The sequence below is a fragment of the Ooceraea biroi genome, chromosome 5 (genome assembly GCF_003672135.1).
Source record: "Ooceraea biroi isolate clonal line C1 chromosome 5, Obir_v5.4, whole genome shotgun sequence".
NCBI classification, from domain to species: Eukaryota; Metazoa; Arthropoda; class Insecta; order Hymenoptera; family Formicidae; genus Ooceraea; species Ooceraea biroi.
The window spans coordinates 16,401,595-16,419,543 of NC_039510.1; the positions used below are offsets into that span (position 1 = coordinate 16,401,595).

At 38.8% G+C, this 17,949-nt stretch overlaps 1 protein-coding gene and 1 long non-coding RNA gene across 2 annotated transcripts in view; both read left to right on the forward strand.

Moving 5' to 3' along the window:
* Positions 1-17,949, forward strand: part of LOC105286524 — a 120,837-nt gene that overhangs the window by 26,519 nt on the left and 76,369 nt on the right.
* Positions 1-17,949, forward strand: part of LOC113561980 — a 35,306-nt gene that overhangs the window by 5,611 nt on the left and 11,746 nt on the right. The gene's annotated exons all lie outside the window — the stretch shown is intronic.

Genomic DNA, 17,949 nt, shown 5'->3' on the forward strand with positions numbered 1-17,949 from the left:
CGAGCCACGGCATTCACAGATCCGTGCTGGAATGTAATTAAACGATCGCAATGAGCGATATAATAGCGTTGCTAAATAAACCCGTCAACTCGCATACATTTTCATAAACCTCGCTTCTCCTGCGAAAGTTGTTTGCAAAGTGAGACGGTTCTTTATTATCGATCATTCAGCGTTGATCAAATCGCACCCGCGCGCGAAGGAGCTTTCTCTCAGAAAAAATGAAGATGAAACATCTGTAGATGAACGTGATGAAGGGAACTACAGGTAATTTAATAATGAGATTCGTAGTTGATTAGGGATAAAAGGTGCTTCATCATGCTGCAAGATAATGCCGAAGATATAAAAGGTTTACGAAAACGCGGCGAGGATGATAAGATTAACCAGCTTGCGATGGATATTCCTCCTTATTTAGGCGGCTCGAGCATTAATCCTGTCCTGAAAAATAATTAATCGCCGCCTGAGCTGGATTAAGGGGAGATTCTGACAGTTCCCGCGGTTTAATTATGTCAAAATTAATTTGCTTTGTATCTTGCAATTTGCAAAACCGGGGGAAATGTGCAGCACTGTTCTTCGGTTGACGGCGACCAATAGCGTGGGTAACTTATAAAGTGATTTACTTCGTGATTCGTTCCGACAGCTAATACCTTCGAAATAGATTTCCCTTTTCGTGGGAACCTAGTTTCGCAAAATGCACGCATTTCGCAGTTGGCAGATCGCTGAGCTCTCCGTTTTGCAGTAAATAATCCAATATCACGACACATTGAATATATCCATTATGCAATAACATGCTTTTAGTAACTTGTTGATATTACGCTCCTATTGATCTCGCTATTTTCAGCCATAGGAATATTATCTCTATAGGATTATGCTTGTATTCAACATTCGAAAAAGAGTACATATAAATACATGACGCACGAACAAAAGCGCCGATGTTGATTTTTCGCGTTTTTCTCCAATCGTTCGATCGCCGAAATACAACATGCCCGGAATCAAGTTGACTCGAGAGGATTTCCGGAGCCAATGTTTCACCGGAGATCCTCCTCGGTACGGGTACACGCGTTATTCGCTATTCACTATTGTTCCGGCAGCAATGCAGCTGCGCGAGGCCGACATGCAAAGCATCGGGGGTCCGGTATCACTTGCTGCCGGTCCATCCATCGGCGGGAGGAGCTCGCTGCGTGCGAGTCTGATATCTCGCAAACGGCGCAATGGCGCGTCACGGCGCGTCGCGACGCCGAGTGCCGACCCAGTTACGCGATGGTGGCTGACCCGGTTTCCTCCGGCCGTGGTGGTAACCGCCGACGACGGGGTACGTTTAGCGCCGCGTGCGCGCTCGGTCGGGCGTGCGTACGTGTGTTTTCCACGGGGATGCTGCCTGTGCGCGCAGCTCACGGGGTGAGAAGGAGAGAGAGACAGAGAAAAACAGAGAGAGAGAGAGAGAGAGGCCAGCCAGTCGGCCAATCAGCCAGCCAGCTCGAATATACGATATCGGGAACGCTTCGTGTAGAACGATGACGCGCGTACCACTGTGCATACAGGCCAAGAGCACACGGCCAACAGGTTGTGCGCGTCCGCTCCCCTGGCTCTCGTATAAATAGACACGGCCGGGATCATCCCTGGACCGACCGCGGCTCGCCCCCGACACTCCACCAGCCGTTCGTTCCTCGCGTGTCCCTGAAACTGTATACCCCACCGTCGTCGTTCGGTCTGTCCGCTCTTTCTCAGTCGCACCCCCGCGGTTCCTCCTCCCTTCGCGACTCGATATACTCGGGACTCGTCGCGCGCTCAGCCGGCGACCTCACCCCGTTTTTCCACCCGTTTTCCATCCAGCGTCGCGTGTCTCGGCCGCCGCGTGGCACGGAGCGAGATCCTGCCTCCGTTACTTTTTACCGAGGGCTTGTTTTTATTCTCGCGCCTTTCCACGCGCCGTCCCTTCCGGGAGGACCAGCCGAGACCCACTGGGACTTGCTCGGCGCGATAAAACTCCGGGTAACGTGCTTTCTGTGTACCGGCTTGTCCACTCCGCGAGGTCTTTGAAAAATATCGAGGATCGTTCACGAGTGTGAAACCGCGCGATACAATTGTACTAACTTGGAGCAATTCGGGAGATGCATGGGCGTGGAGGGTGAATTTCATTAATATGAGAAACCCGTGTGCTAGCCTGCGTCAGGAAAAGCACGGAGTTTGACCCAACAACGACAGATTGGCCGGAAGAGATGATACAAGTTGATGGAATAATAAATCAAGGCGAGCGAAACTGAAATTAATATGCTAGTTGCTTTAAAATCTAATCTAATCTGTTACTATACGATAAATCCTTTCGTTGTATTGGCATTCCGTTCCGTTTCGTGTATTGAAAAATGGAAAACTAAAATATTTGTGTATTTGCATAGAATGTATGTAAAATCAATGTTGTTTGACAGGGATATTTGAAATCAAACAATAAAATTCCAATGCGGTTTTTCCAGTTTTAAACATTTTCGAAAAAATAAGGATTTGTATACCTATGCTGTCCAACATTATCCGATTTTCCTTCTTTCTATTTTCTGTTTCATTCGATAAGAAAAATGTAGATGTTCAACAGACGATATTGCTCTTCACGTTAACGACTATTTTCTATCTGTTTCCCTTCGGAATCGACTGCAAGCCATTCAACCTCTAACGTTTCCATATAATGAGGTCTGTCAAGTCGCGAGATGCTCGAAGAATCCTCTCTCTCGAATGCGAAATAAACATTTCTTCAACTATAAATTTTCTCTTTTCACTTAGCATTGCATTTAAAAGCAAAAATAGGATGAACACGAGAACTATATCTTAATGTCTTATAGTATTCACCAACGGAACTTTCTTAAAGAAACTTTCACCATTCACGAATAACGTAAAGAACTTTTACAATTTTATATCCCGAGAATTTCACCGTATCTCCTCTATCTACCTAGAATTACGACTGATTAAGAAATTTAATTCTTTTTAAGCATAGACTGAACATTGCGATTTTCGAGGATATATCTCCTTTCTCGAAACATCACTGATATTTCCTCGAATTTGTTTCCGATTTGTTTGCCGTATCTCATGATTAAAAGCGGATAACTTCCAAACTTACTTAATTTCGAAATATAGAATCAGCGCCTGATTCAACAAACTATAGTAAACAGATCAACCTCTGGGAAAAGGTAAAAGGAAATTATATTTGGAACTTTTCTCGTTACATTGTATTTACATCTACGCGTAAAGGGATTCTCCAAAAAGATGCTGAAGAACTCAGTTGCGCCTGTTCGATGATTATACAGCTTCGAATAATTCGCATAATTGAAAGCCACGTGGAGGATCACCGAAGAATTCGATTTTCTTGCACGTGGCAATTAATCAATCGTCCATGTCGGTATCAGTAGTTACGATTCGACGAGCTTCGCTACAGCTTGTCAGCAGTAGTACGAACTAGCACAGACACACCGTATCGGCTTCTCGTCAATCAGAGACCGTGCATACACCAAGGTGGACATTGTTCGCGAACAGCAGCCGGGGAGATGCACGCAGCTCTACGACACGCAGTCTATTTGCGTCCTCGCGAGGTGTTGATCGGTTTTCTTCGTGTCGTCAGGAAAATAGCCGTTTCAGGAAGCATTGTTTATTCAGCGACGCAGGCGTTCAGCTCCGCGTTTCCCCTCGAAAGTAGGACTCACGCGCGAAAATAGGACTCGGTTCACATACGCCGGACAAAGAATTTCCATGTCGATTTCAGTATCGGATTCGGTATCGGAACCAGGTCGGCGGTCGCCACAAAGTCTTTCATTCGGGAACGGAAAAAAAATGAAGATAGAGAAATTCGATGCGTGAATAAAACGCAGGAATATATGTCTTTATCCGTATACTCGGAGAAACTATTTATATATATATATATATATATATAAATAGTTATATATATATATAAATGTAATATGTTTATTTTTATATTTTATCAAAAATATTAATTACGATACATGGCTTTCGTATCGTTAAAACTTTTTCCAAAGGATTCTGTTCACCGATGCATTAACATCCAGCGGAAGCAGAAAAATTTTATTTAAATATAATATGTCCGATATAAAAAGGAGAATGGTATTATGCATGTCACGCACTTGCCGAATTTGCGATAATCGAGACTCGCGTGGGCTGACATCACGGCTTTTCTCTGCCAAAGATTAAACGTCCTGCGCGTGAATAACGAGTAAGAGAAAAGCCGATGATTGCTCGCCATCGGCGGAAAATTTAATTGAGATGGGGGATAAATAAAAGCGAGGAAGAACAGTTGCTGGTATTCATAATAGATTATACGTTACGATACGTATGCGAGCGCGTTATATCTTCATACATACATTCATACGTATGTACGAATATACGTGGGCGATGGTTTCCTCGTTGCTTCCACATGCACGTAATCAAATCTCGTCCTTCATAACTTGCCTTTGCATAACTCCTCAGCGACGTGTGGCTCTGCCAATGAATTTTTTAATTGCACCGTCGTTGTGAATTATTGGCCGCAATTCTGGATCCTTATCTGGAACGGCGTTTTCTGCGCTCTAATTGCGCGACCGGAAATCCGAGCTTGTGACATCAGTGAGACATTAATCGTCAAGCGTAACGAAACTTTACATTTCATTAGGATTACACGCGTCAGGGTTTTTTTTAACTCGAACATAGGGGTTACTTTTATTTCGCAATTATCAATATGCGCATTGCTTGCATCCAAATATTGTTCAACATTTCATTTCTGAATCTTTTTGAATCTTTCATGAAGTCCCCGAGGAGAGTCAGATCGATACTTTCGTTCGATTACGCACTCGCAGCGGTGCTTGAAGGCCAAATCAGACAGCGGGATTGTATCGTCGCGAGATGCACCACAAGGTCTAAGGGATTTGAATCTTCAATGTGATACGATTAGGATTGCAATGCGTCGTTACGTGGATTCACCCGGTTTGCCCTCGCGATGCAATTTGCCACTGCGACCCGTCATCTAGCTCGCTCTGAACGTCGTGAGTCTCGTCTCAAATTGGCATTCGAGACTCGTGGTTACCATAATAACGCCGTAAAACGTTTTCCTCGTTCGCGCGACAAATTTCAATGCAAATTTCGCACGCGGCTCTGTTCTTCTCGGCTGCAAAAGAGCGCGGCCGTGACGCGTTCGCGGTGTGTTTTTCAATGAGAAAACGCGGGCCGTTTAAGCACTGCGAAAAGAAAAGCAACAAGTAAAGAGGGCGAGTCACCCCCTGCTGCCGCCGCTATCCCCAAAACCACCCCACGTGCGTCAACGCTTATTTGCACGGATGAAATAACACATGTACTCACTTCTCGGATGTCGCCGCACGCGGATAATCGAAAAATACGCGTAATAAAATTCTCGAGCACGTCCAGAGCTAAATGTAATTAAGGTAGCCAAGTACGTAGAAAATGTGATTAATCTGAAATAATCTAAAGCAGATTAAAAGCTCATTTCACACATATATGTATGTATACCGTGTAGATTACGATAATTCTATACGATTATAACATAATTATGCATTCGAATGTTTGGTACTGGAATTTTCGGATTTTTATTTTATTAAATAAAATATGTGATAAACTGTACTCTTTCTGCTAATAAGAGCGCGATCAGTCAAGCTCTTGACGTTTGATTACATCTAGGATTTCGCGTACTTCGTGTAACTTGGAAATGAGACGAAAATTGAATCGTGTATCACAGATACGACGTGAATGTTTGATTTATGGTTTGCGATCGTGCGTCTGTCTCTCTATGGATTTGTGAGTAGTGTTACTCGAGACGCGCTCATTCGATCTACGAATTTATCGGTGCAAGTCATATACGTCTTCGAGAATTAATGTAACTTAAGAGTTTATGGCACGCATTTCTCATTTATCGACACACGACACGGCCACGTGTCCATGTGTCGAGCATTCGGATCTCCGTATGAAATAAACATGAGCAGCCAGAACTGAACTGGGGCAAAAAATGCAAGCACCTGTGGAAAGCTCTGTCTGATTTATACGGACAATGTAAAAGCAGGCTGAACGTTTAAATAAATAATACACCATGGGGAAATGTGTGTCCATCGTTTCAGGCGACACGAGTAGAAATTTAATTATTAGTTGGCTCGCGTTGCGATGAATCGTACGCTTTTATTAAATTTCGTATTAATGAAAAGTGAATGGTGAACGTCACCAGATGTGCACATGAATTCGAGGATATATTTAAGTAAATAATGCAACTTGTTAAATCAGTTAAATCATCGTCAACGTATTGATCAATTACTTCATATCAATTACTTTATTACAACATTAACAAATTGAATGAAATCTGCATTCATACCATGATAAATTAAATTGTTTTATCTAGCAGTCAGTTCTAATAAATAATGTAAAAATCACAAATTAAAGTACAAGTTTAAAATAATTTGCATCGGTTATCGCGATAAAATGAGAAATTAATTCTTAATTAAAGAATTCATTCTTAACGATTGATTGAGTGAACTTTTTATATTTTACTCTCTATCTGTACACAATTATTAAATATTATTATTATATTATTAAATAATCGGTAAAAGAAGACAAATATTTTTATCCTTTCCATTATATCCCAGATTTAATGACTACTAAAAAATATAAATTCTTCTGTTAACAAATAAGAAATTGGCGTCAGGGTGTCGTCGTGCGATTGCATCCGTATCGATCCGTTACGTGCTCGTAACGATTCTCCTGCTGACCCGTAAATTGTAATTTTTGGAGAACACCGCGCAGCATCATCGTCGTGGCAACCCGCGCGAAACTTCGGTCCCAAGTGTATCCCACGTCGCGCGTTTTAGCCCGATGAAACTTTTCTCTCCCGTTACGTCCCACGTAACAGAACGGCACATTTTTCCGAATCATCAGCGAACCGTGAATTACCTTCCCATACCTCCCCTTTTCCACCCCTGCGAGAGTTGTAAACTCGAGCTTTGGCGTTATCGGATAACACGTGAAAATGAAATTGAATATACAGTGCAATTGGATATATTTTCAACTGGCAGAAAATGTCAGGATCGTTGTTTGTCAGTACAGCGTAACTCTGTTAAATGCCTACGCTATAAATCCGACGCGTTTCAGGAGACAATCAAGCAGCTTGGCCTTTGATGTTTAGCGGCATATGGACCATGCTGTTTGTTTCCCCATTTTCCATCGTTTTTTCGTTTCCTATTGGCGATGCTCGACTGTCGTTTGCAACGTTTGTGCTCGCTCGAACGTGTTGGTCATGGACACGTATGTATGTGTCTGTACGTTTCTGTAAGTGCAGTTCCGAATTCGCATGGTATGTTACTGAATTCTCCTGACCGTCAATAAACTTCGATATTAAATACCAAGTTTGATGAATAAAAACTCCAATCAAAATCTTATTAGGACGTAATTAACTCTATATGAATTGTGTTATGCGCGCGCCCGTGTGTGTAGGTAAGAGAGGAAGATATGAGAAGACTTATTTAGTCGCACCTTGAAACTTTATTCATAACGGTCCTAAGAAACTGCGTAAATTCATTTTACTTTATCCCTGGTCCACAACCTTGCTTTAAGCTTTAAGCCGTAAGAAAATTAACCAATCACAGAAGAATATGTAGAGAATAATCGACTGTGTTTGGTCATTTTCTTACGGTTTAAAGCTTAAAGCAAGGTTAAAGCAAGGTTGTGGACCAGGGGTTACACGCGTTAAATTCATTTTTACCTTACACGCATTACTGGCATATATTTCAAATTTTTCACGATGAAAAATCTTAAGCATGAAAAGCGAGAAACGAGAAAAATGTAGCACGGATAAAATTGTTTTCATGGTTGCAATCAATGTTCTTTTGCGGGAAAATTTATGAGTCGATGCTGGATGCTGAAGCGAATAAAACTCGAGCACAGATGAGCAAAGATTTTCTGACGCAATCAGAAGGAAGAATATATGAAGGAGAACTGTGTCTATAGAATCTCTTGAACGATCATCGTTTTTGTTCCCAAAATTCAAAGGAAGGTAAAGATAAATTTGTCTATTCATAATCAGATTTTTTGATAATTTTTATCAGTTTAAAAGGGTAATTGAAATAAACAATTCAAATAATACATCGATAAATATTGATACAACAATAAATCAATATAAAACACTAACGCTTATAATTAATAATGGCAAAATATGATGAAAATTGATGAAAGACACATGGATGAGAAGCACAATGAAAAGATGGAAATAAATTATATATATCTCAGAAATCTCAACAGTTTCTATTGTTTTGCTTGCACATATATACTACAAGGGCTGAGTTTTATTCTTACCTATGTGACAATTATCACGTGAAGCAATTGATGAAAGATAACAATAAAGGAATAATGATGTGAAACGTATACAAACATAATATATCTCTCTATATTTAAATATATATTAATATTTAAAAATAAAGAATACTTTAAACAAAATATGCGCACATTTCTTTCTCTTTCTTTTTGCGCCTCTATAAAACATATAATAAAATTTCCATTTAAAAAGACGTAATAAACGTGGACCATGCTCTTTCATTTATCGACCAAGAGACAGCAGTTCTCAGCACATTTCTCAGCATACCGCGCATTGTTTAGAGGATTTAACTGACTGATTTAATTCAGGGCCAATCTTACGTTGTAATTTCCTTTTTTTTATTAACCGAATATCTCGGAATCAATACATTTACTTACGGCAAATGCTGCTGCTGATAATTATCGAGCCAAATTAAATCAGGAATTTCTGCGCTTATTATTCATGATAAATTAATAAGCAAGGCAGCAGAACAATAAAATGAATTTTGCGGTTGCCAAGTAATTTCACATTCATGATTCAAATATTTTATGCCAAAATTTTGGAGAATATCAAATTAAGAAGCGCGCAAATTAAGTTCACAGATTTATGAGCAGCAATTGGGCGGTATAATAATGTGTAATGCGCTTGCCGAGGTGAACATATTTTCAAAAGAAAGACTGTAGAATTTATAATATGATATCGTTTTGGAGAAAACCTGATTATCTATTACACATATCTGAGTGTATGTATATTTAAAATCCTGCATTTCGTCATTACAATAATGATAAAAAAGTGATGCGTAAGATTCTCAGATAAAGTCGTGACGATGCAACGAATATATTTTTCCATGAGAATGTTGGTAACAAAATACTGGAGAATAATTTTCTGTGTTTTTTTTGTGAATTCTATTAAATCGACGATATTACGATAACAATATTGAAGCAGTAAACTTTGCTGGCTGATGTATAAGTCGGCTTTTCCAGTCGGGTTTCCCATGAACTCCAATTACGATAGTAATCCTTAATATAACGTTCGCCTGTCACATGAAGCTTCTCCTGTTTTACTACATCCCGATCGAATTGTTGCGTTTGCTGTTTAATTTTAATTGTAAGTTGGCATATTTAATGCCAAAGTCGAAATCCGATAAATTGGAACAGAGAATATGAAATTATTTATGATACGGACTACTTGTAGAATACGATGGAATTTGTATAGAATGTTTATACACTTCTTTCGCGAAAAGAGGGATTCATATTCTTCTTGAAATAAAATCTAACATACATTTTAGGGATCAATGTTTCATTTTCTTTCGTTAGAAAATTAAATTTCGCTTCTCGTTCAGTATTATGAATTTCTCACACGGAAGAAGGAACAAGTTAATTCTTCACAGTCTAAGCAAAAGGAACAGAATTTTATTTGCAAAAGTGAAAATCGAACTCACTCATAAACTCGTTTATAAACGCTTGAGGCTCCGGCCTAGTAATAGTTCTGTGTTTTCGCGAAGCACGCGTTTCGAGCTTGAACGATCGCGAGCTGACTCTCTTTGGCTGTCTCGAGCGTTGCAAGAAGAAACGAAAGGATGCAGTGCTTCGAGTGAATTTGACGAGGAAAAGAAAGAGAAAGAACGTGAAAGAGCTATTAATTACTTCAGTTCAGCCGACAACAAAGCGCTTCATACGTGCGTCATAACGCGTTGTTGGACGAGCTTATCGTCGGGTTCGTTAGTTTCAATGGCGGTAAAATGGCGCGCCGTTATAGCAAACGGGTATCAAAGTAACGTCATCTGCTTGCAAAGCTCACCTGAAATTTCAGCAAAGCGGCAAAGCGAAACGCTTTAACGTCAGGTTTCCAATTAGTGGTGGCGCATGACTAGGAGTATGATATTGATTCAGTGCTTCGGGCTAGAGCAATCTTTCATTTCGCGTAACTGTTTACACACGGCCGTTAGTGATATATAACAAGATGCGCTATGCGATCATGATCAAATTGACATATCTCAGTAATTAAGGTTTATCTTATTTAACAAGAAGATTATATTAACGCGCGATGAGCGTTGTCTTGATTTGATAGCACCGAAAGTTATTTATATTATTTTACTAAAAGTTTTATTGTAATACGTAAATTTTAGTATAATTGTTCAATCTTTTAATCAAATTATATAAATAAAATGTATTATATATATATATATATATAAGATAAACAATTATATACATATAAAATCTTTTTATCAAGGGGAACAATATTTAATAAAAAAGATATATCTATACACACGTGCAATATATATAAAACAAGAAAACAATATACAATATAACAAACTATAGTACTGAGTCTTTCGAACAAGTCGGTTAAATTTATGCTTTCCTTCTTACGATATAGCCCCGTACCATCATGGTGCATTATTGCGCTTGTCGAAGAGTTGCTGTTCCATTGCGAAGTTTATACAAGGTATCTCGTGTACAACGTCAACATCCAAGATTTATGACACACTTAGTACACAAAATCGATCTTCCATAAATCAGAGAATATTAATACATACAACATTAATACATGTCAGGTCAATTAATATTTAGATACATGTAAAGTGGTTGTTCTCTCTGCATTAAAAACATTCCGAAAGACGCGGGGAAAATATTTCTCATCTTGATGATCTCATAATGATATACGCAGAGAAAAGTTTGAGCCCATAATTATGACATTAAAACTTTATACTTGGGCGTATAATTGCGTTATCCCGCACGTGTTAACCAAATGTGAGGTAGGTAGGGATGCTTTTAATCATGATCGCAAGGCAAGTTTGTTAAATATTTCAATACCGCGTTGGCATTTTGCGTGTCGATGCGCACTAAATTACGCGAGTTTCTAATAAATTTATAATGTGCACTTTAATAGCTTGGATCATAAACACGCTCTTTTCGATCGATTACATACAGATATAAATTAACAAACTGCACGAGGATTATTCAAAATATATACATAGAATAGTTCACTTCATCTAAATTCCCGTGTTTTAGTCAATCTTCTACACAATCTTCACCCTTTAGCTTCTTCATGTTAAGTACCTATTCCAACTTGCTTTATTTCCGGAGTTTTTCGAAATTTCCATAAATCGATAAAATCAAATAGATGATATTTACATTTTTTTCTCCCGGAAGGATGTAAACTTCAAGAGCGCGATTTTCAAGCTCCTTCAGCTGTCAACTTTCTGAAACTTCGATCGAAATTTTACAAGACAACTTTATAAGCAGCTCTCGAAAAAGAGGGCAAATCCTTAATCCACGGTGCTGTTTGAACATTGCTTCCTTTGAAGAGTGTAAGCATGTGCTTAAAATTTGAGAAGAGAGACTATACTTATGGTGCAATGTAATGTTACACATATAAGATCCTCCTAAGAACGTAAAGAAAATCTCTACAGTAAAAAGAAACTTGAAAAATCTAGAAACCTTTGTCTTTATCTTCTATGAAATCAAAATTTTACGAACAATAAATTCAACAAAAAGATTAAAGACGCGATTTTCTTTCGGAATAAACAATGCAACATTCTATTCTCTTGCGATATACTCGCAATAATTTCCATTCGCGTTGGGATAAACTTAGACCAGTCTAGACACGGTTTCATTGGATAAAGTTGTGTTAGTCAATATGCGATGTCGATATCTATCTCTCTTTTCATCCCTGCCCGTCCTTTTTGGCTGTGAGATAAAACTTGCTCGGAAATTGCTGCCTTCCTCCCTTGGAAGAAAGCGAGCGGAGAATCCGGATTGCCGGATTTCCGTATTCCGTGGGACATATTGTCGAAGCCGTTTTTTATCATCCCACAACGCTTGCTCTCCGACTGTGAAGCGTTTTTATAGAAACGCCAAGAGGGTGACAAGAGATTGGGGTTGATTACATCATTCGAGAATCGGTACTCACGACAGCTTTAATTCTATTGAAGAGATATTCACGTGTTTTATGATATGTGTTTTTGTGATACTTAATAGCCGATAGAGATAGCGATTTATTTTTGCGCATTTAATTGATCGGCGAGATCATTTATTTTATTCGAGTTTCACTTTAATGGTAGATGATAAAGCGATAATGATAAATGGGAAAATAATGCAAATAGATGCAGTGATAAAAATAACATGTTATGTTTATATTTTGAAGGCAAAAATATTTTTAGTTGAATAAAATGCGGCAAATATAAATCGAAATTATTAAGTATGAAAAACAAATTAAAGCACTTCGTGCTCGAAATTTGTATTTCGACAAATTAAATTATTGATCTTGTCGATAAATGGTAAGAGATGATATTGATTTGATGATGATAATGTTTATCAGGGTCCTCTACCCGCTCGTTATCTCACAAAGAGATTTAAAATCGGAAATTACCACTTTTTTAAATACGTAAATATTGATTCTCGGAAATCGCGATTATCAATATTGCTATCATGTTTGCGCAATCGTCGACAAAAATTGCGATTTCTATTTAACGACGACAATTTTGAATAAATGGAAAAATTTAATAAAACGTACGATGATGCAGGATTAGACTGCATCAGCAAGATTAACTTTGGTGAATAAAATTTGTTACGAAGAAAACAAAGTTTGAAAAGCTTCTTCCATCTTTTATTGTACTCGATAAATGGATGTTTCCAACAGAACATTTGTCGATGGTACATTTACTGTCCCTTTCGGTAGGCATATGGTCAGAGGCGAGCAATCGATAGAGCAAACTGTTGATTCTGGCCCGGATGTTGGCCACGATTCCAGATTTTATGGAGGCGCGAAGCGAATTGAACACGCCAAGGGAATCAGTCGATCTCGGATGCTATCGATCTGTTTACACAGGAAGATAGAGAATGTTAACTGGAAGGCGGAATGCAGAAAATTAATTTAGTGGACGACCTATTGCATTTCCAAAGGATTCGAAATATTTCATATAGAATTTTACGTGAATTTTACATAGAGAACACCGCAAAAATATATCATTAAATTTGTGTCATTGAAATTAATGGATTTTTGTAAATAAAAGAACATGAGCTAAATCAATGTCATCACAATTTTATTTATAGAATTACTCTGTCAGCGAAATTGCTCTCTTCTATTTTTCGCTTAAAATGTTGAGAAACGAAGTTTTCTGCATTTTGCACAGTCTCAAACGATTTCCCGAGTAAATGTACCTATTATTTACAACTCTTTGAAAGAAACCATTTTATGAACATTGACCCCGTTTGCAACAATGCAATAATGCCTTTCATAGATTTTCATTCACTCGTGTAAATAAATGTATTCAGCAATTAGGAAAAACAACGGTAGTTTTGTATCATTGTGTACATACTTCTTTTCTTTCGGAAGCACTCATTTATCTGATTTTATGGTAGTGGACCGTTGGCTTCCAATTAAGACCAATAATCAATACAGAGATGTAATTAATCCTATATATAGAAAACGAGGAAGGTTAATTCAATTTCTGAGAGAAAAAGACTAATTGTCTAATTCGTGCTATTGTTTATCGAGTTATTGACAGGTTAGTCTTGTAGATTTGCGTATTAAGGATATTATATGTATAATATGAAGAATTAAATTAATTAAAAGTTTAAAAAGTACTATAATTCTTTATATTAATTTCATTATATCCCTATAAGTGCACAATATACCTAGAAAATTATATGAATATTATTTAAAATATAAATAATATAACTATAATATTTTTAGAATATTATATAGTATTTTGTAATATCATGAAATTATTCTGTTGAACGCGAGATAACGGTAGGAACGGCAAGGCAAGTGTGTCGGCTCTACATTTTCGCGGTCCTTATATCCTCAGCCAGGGGAAGTTCTAATTACGAGTAATGAGTCCGCGAATTCGCCCTCATCGTTGTTTTGTGGTGTTATCTCGCGTCTCGGGGATGTTTGCGATTATGTCTCGCTCCGCGTAGTGGTCGACTGACTGCCCGTTGTCAGGCGCCTAGTCGCTACATAGTGAATTCACATTCGATCATGCTATTTCTGGATATTATGCGATACAATGTATGTAGGCAAATGTAGGTAATTCAATTTCCAGTATCCAAGAGCGACGTGTACGTTGCTCCATCATGAGAAAAAATTAATTGATACGCGAGTATCTATCTACTTATATACTTGTCTACGCAGATATTATAAAGTTACGCGTTGCATAACTGCGCAACTTGACTTCAACAAGATCTGTAAACTCAGAAGCTGCGAATTTGATTAGCACGTAGAAGAGCTTAGAGAGTGATCTCACCAGCAACATGGTAATCATTTCACGATAAACTTCGCCTTTAGCATAACAACACGTACGATGCTTCCATATCTAAGCATCAAGTAACATCTTAATATCCGAATACCAAATACAAGATTGAAGGTAATTATTCATGTATAAAATATTGAATTTACTATATTGATTTCAATATTATTTTATTTATATGTTAGTATCGATATTATTCTAATATCATTAATATTAATTTTAATCAGAGCTATGATACTTCTGTATGTTATCAATAATTGCCCACGAGATTGCATTGGGGGGGGGGGGGAGAATACACTGTTATATCATATTGTTATTTTTAATATATTGTCAATGTTTATTCACGGAGCAAGAAGAATTTTCTCTTTTCCGTTTCTCTTTCTCCAAATACGTGGAACTCTTGACAACCACTACACATATACACACACATATAATAGAATGTTTCTTCTGAGTCAATCAATTCTACTTAATGAGAACTGCTTAATTCGCTTGTGTACGCCTGACTTAAAAAGTTTCAACCTTATACTTCCTCCGGTCACGACCGCCTTTCTATGAGCTCACGGATAATCCTCTTGCGAGAAAGGAAAGTAGCCCCGGGTACACCCTCGCAAATCCGCTTTCTCTCTTCGACTGTTCCTTCGAACGCGAACTATGGTCTCAATGGCAACTGAATCGCAATAGCAACATCTTAGTTGCTTTTTCCCTCCTCTTTTTCTCTCCCCCGTAAATATGAATCGGGAGCTCCATCGACCGTGACTCCTCGTTAAGCCGTAATTGCGCTGAGTCACTTCTTCCACGGACAAGAAGGATTTTAGAACGCGACGTGAAGAGAAGGTGGTACACCGTAAGTACGAAGTGAATGACTGGTCAAGGAATATCGGTAAATCGATAAAGATTATTGAATAAAAAATATTCTTTCCATCTAATATATATTTTTAAATAGGTAAATTGAATTCCACTCTGGAATATTGCAATATAAAGTAATCAAGAACTGACCTGAATTTAAAGAAAAAGTAAAGCTACATTAAATAAGTACGGAATAAGTGAGAATAAGCACTAGGAATTATCGATCACCATTTATTGAAGATTGTTTATTGACGTGTTCAATCATTTTCAATTTCGTTGGTTTTCATTTCGGGAACGTCGAGCAATCACGGTGTTGTGTATTCTAGCGATGAAAACTCGCGGTTTAATTTTCACGGAAGCTTCTGTGAAATTAGACGATACTGTCTTTCCGCGCGTTTCCACCCCTGTCATGAGACAATCCACCCTCGACAAGCAACAGTCCAAAGTCTCGACGTGCTCTCGTCATGCCCACCCGGATTCGCCTCCACCTTCTACCCCAATTCTCAATTCTCATCCTCGATCTTTCGCGTCTTGCTCTCGAGCCTCTTTTACACTCTCGAGCTCGACGAGTTTCTCGTGGCCTTCGTGAGAATCTCTCGTGAAACGACGTGAGACATATACTGAGCACAGAAGCTAATGTCGCGATCGAGAAGAGCGAGAGAGAGAGAGAGGGGGGGGGGGAAGGGAAGAGAACGAATGAGAGAGATGCAATTCTCATCCGAAATCGATGTAGCTTAAGACCCTGGACAACGAGGGCTAGCGAGGTACTCTGACGCTATTGCTTCGACAGAGGTTCCTGCGGTTCTTTTTTCTATTGACAAACCCGTTGCTGGATATTGAGGGATGTGGCTCATGTTCAAGTACCGTGGAAAACGACGCGTTTGAGTTTGACAGTTTTTTGTTCATAAAGTCGGGTCAAATATCGACAGGAATTAACGTTAGTCATCTAGTGTTACAGTACCGTGTAGAATATTTAAATATTCGTTCACAGGTGTATTGTTGGATATCATGGAATATATAGAAAATTCCTTTTTCATCATTAAATTAAATTTCATGACACTTGTATCATTTATTCGACAAATTTGTAACTAATAATAACAATTGAGAAATTTTGAACATTTAACTGTAGACAGGCATATAAATAGTAGATATCACAGTCAAAATCTAAGAATAATGCACTGAAAAATCCAAGAGTCTACTTATCTCGAGCGGTTTTCACATTAAATGGCAAGAAAATATCGATAGAGGTGGTATTCGACTGGCGAGTTATGCGTTCTGCTTCGTACATAAATCGTAGACGGAATTGACAGATCCAATGCAAACGTACGTCGGATCGGTACGTCTGAATCGACGATTTCGGTCCATCGCATCTATTTCTGTATATCGAGGGTGATCTTTCTTGGGGCGGCGGAGGACGAAAGACGCGCAGGAGAATCGATTGCGGTCACAAGCACGGCGGATGCAAAGCACGTGCCAAGGTAAAGTGGCTGCTGTATCGTGGGGAAATCCCCGTTGAAAATGTATTCCGATGGTCTGTAACGTTTCTCTCGATATGATTCCTCGCGATTGCCGCTTTCTCGAGAATTCTTTCGTTTCCTCTCTATATTCTCTTTCTCTGTTTCTCTTTCTCCCTCATGCTTATTTCCAAACGAAATAATCTTCCTGTTCAACACGATTACGATCAATTTACATGAAGAAGTTTAATATTCAAATCTGTAGCGCGACTGGGTTAAATCAAATAAATCTCTACCAGCAGAGTTTTGGATTTAATAGATAGGTCGACACGCGAAACAAATGGAAATTGATTTTGATCACAGATTTGTTAAATTAGTAAAAACATTATTTGCTTATAAACGAGTGAGCGTATAAATGAATTTATTTAGTTCGAACGAATTAAAGCTGACGCGAGAACGTTTCGGGGCTTAATAGAGAAATGTAATTGCTCGTGTATACGAGCAATATTTAATATTTTGCATTATGCACACCAATTATTAACGCAGCAAGCGTATTTGTTGCTTTTAATTCCGCGCAGCGTCCGCGCCGCAAAGATCGACGAATTATGCTTCGCTCAAATCTCATCCAGCGCGGTTAATATATAATCAACGAGCTATCACCTCGCGCAAACTTTTGCTTCCGCTAACAAATCCAACGCTGACGCATCACGGGAGTTTCGCATTACTCGGAAACATGTGATAATGTCGACAGCTGTTACGTTTTGCAGTTGGATCCGTTGTCGGAAAAGTCAAGCTGGAGGAAGAGAGACGCAGCAAATGGCATCGCGACGGTTATCCCGCAATCTCGTTAACGAGTCAAAGAGCGGGTGTAACCGCTAGCAATAATACGAATCGCGTTGATCCAGTCCGCGGATCACGAGTTGCCTCACGTTCCCCGTTTAATCAGAATTATTAATTCCCCGGTTTTAGTCGGAATTATTAATTAGAATCGATACGCGAGTACGTATCTGACAGTCGCCATGAATTTTAATGATGACTGCGAGCTAAATAAATAAAGCGCATCCGATGGAAAAAAAAAGAAA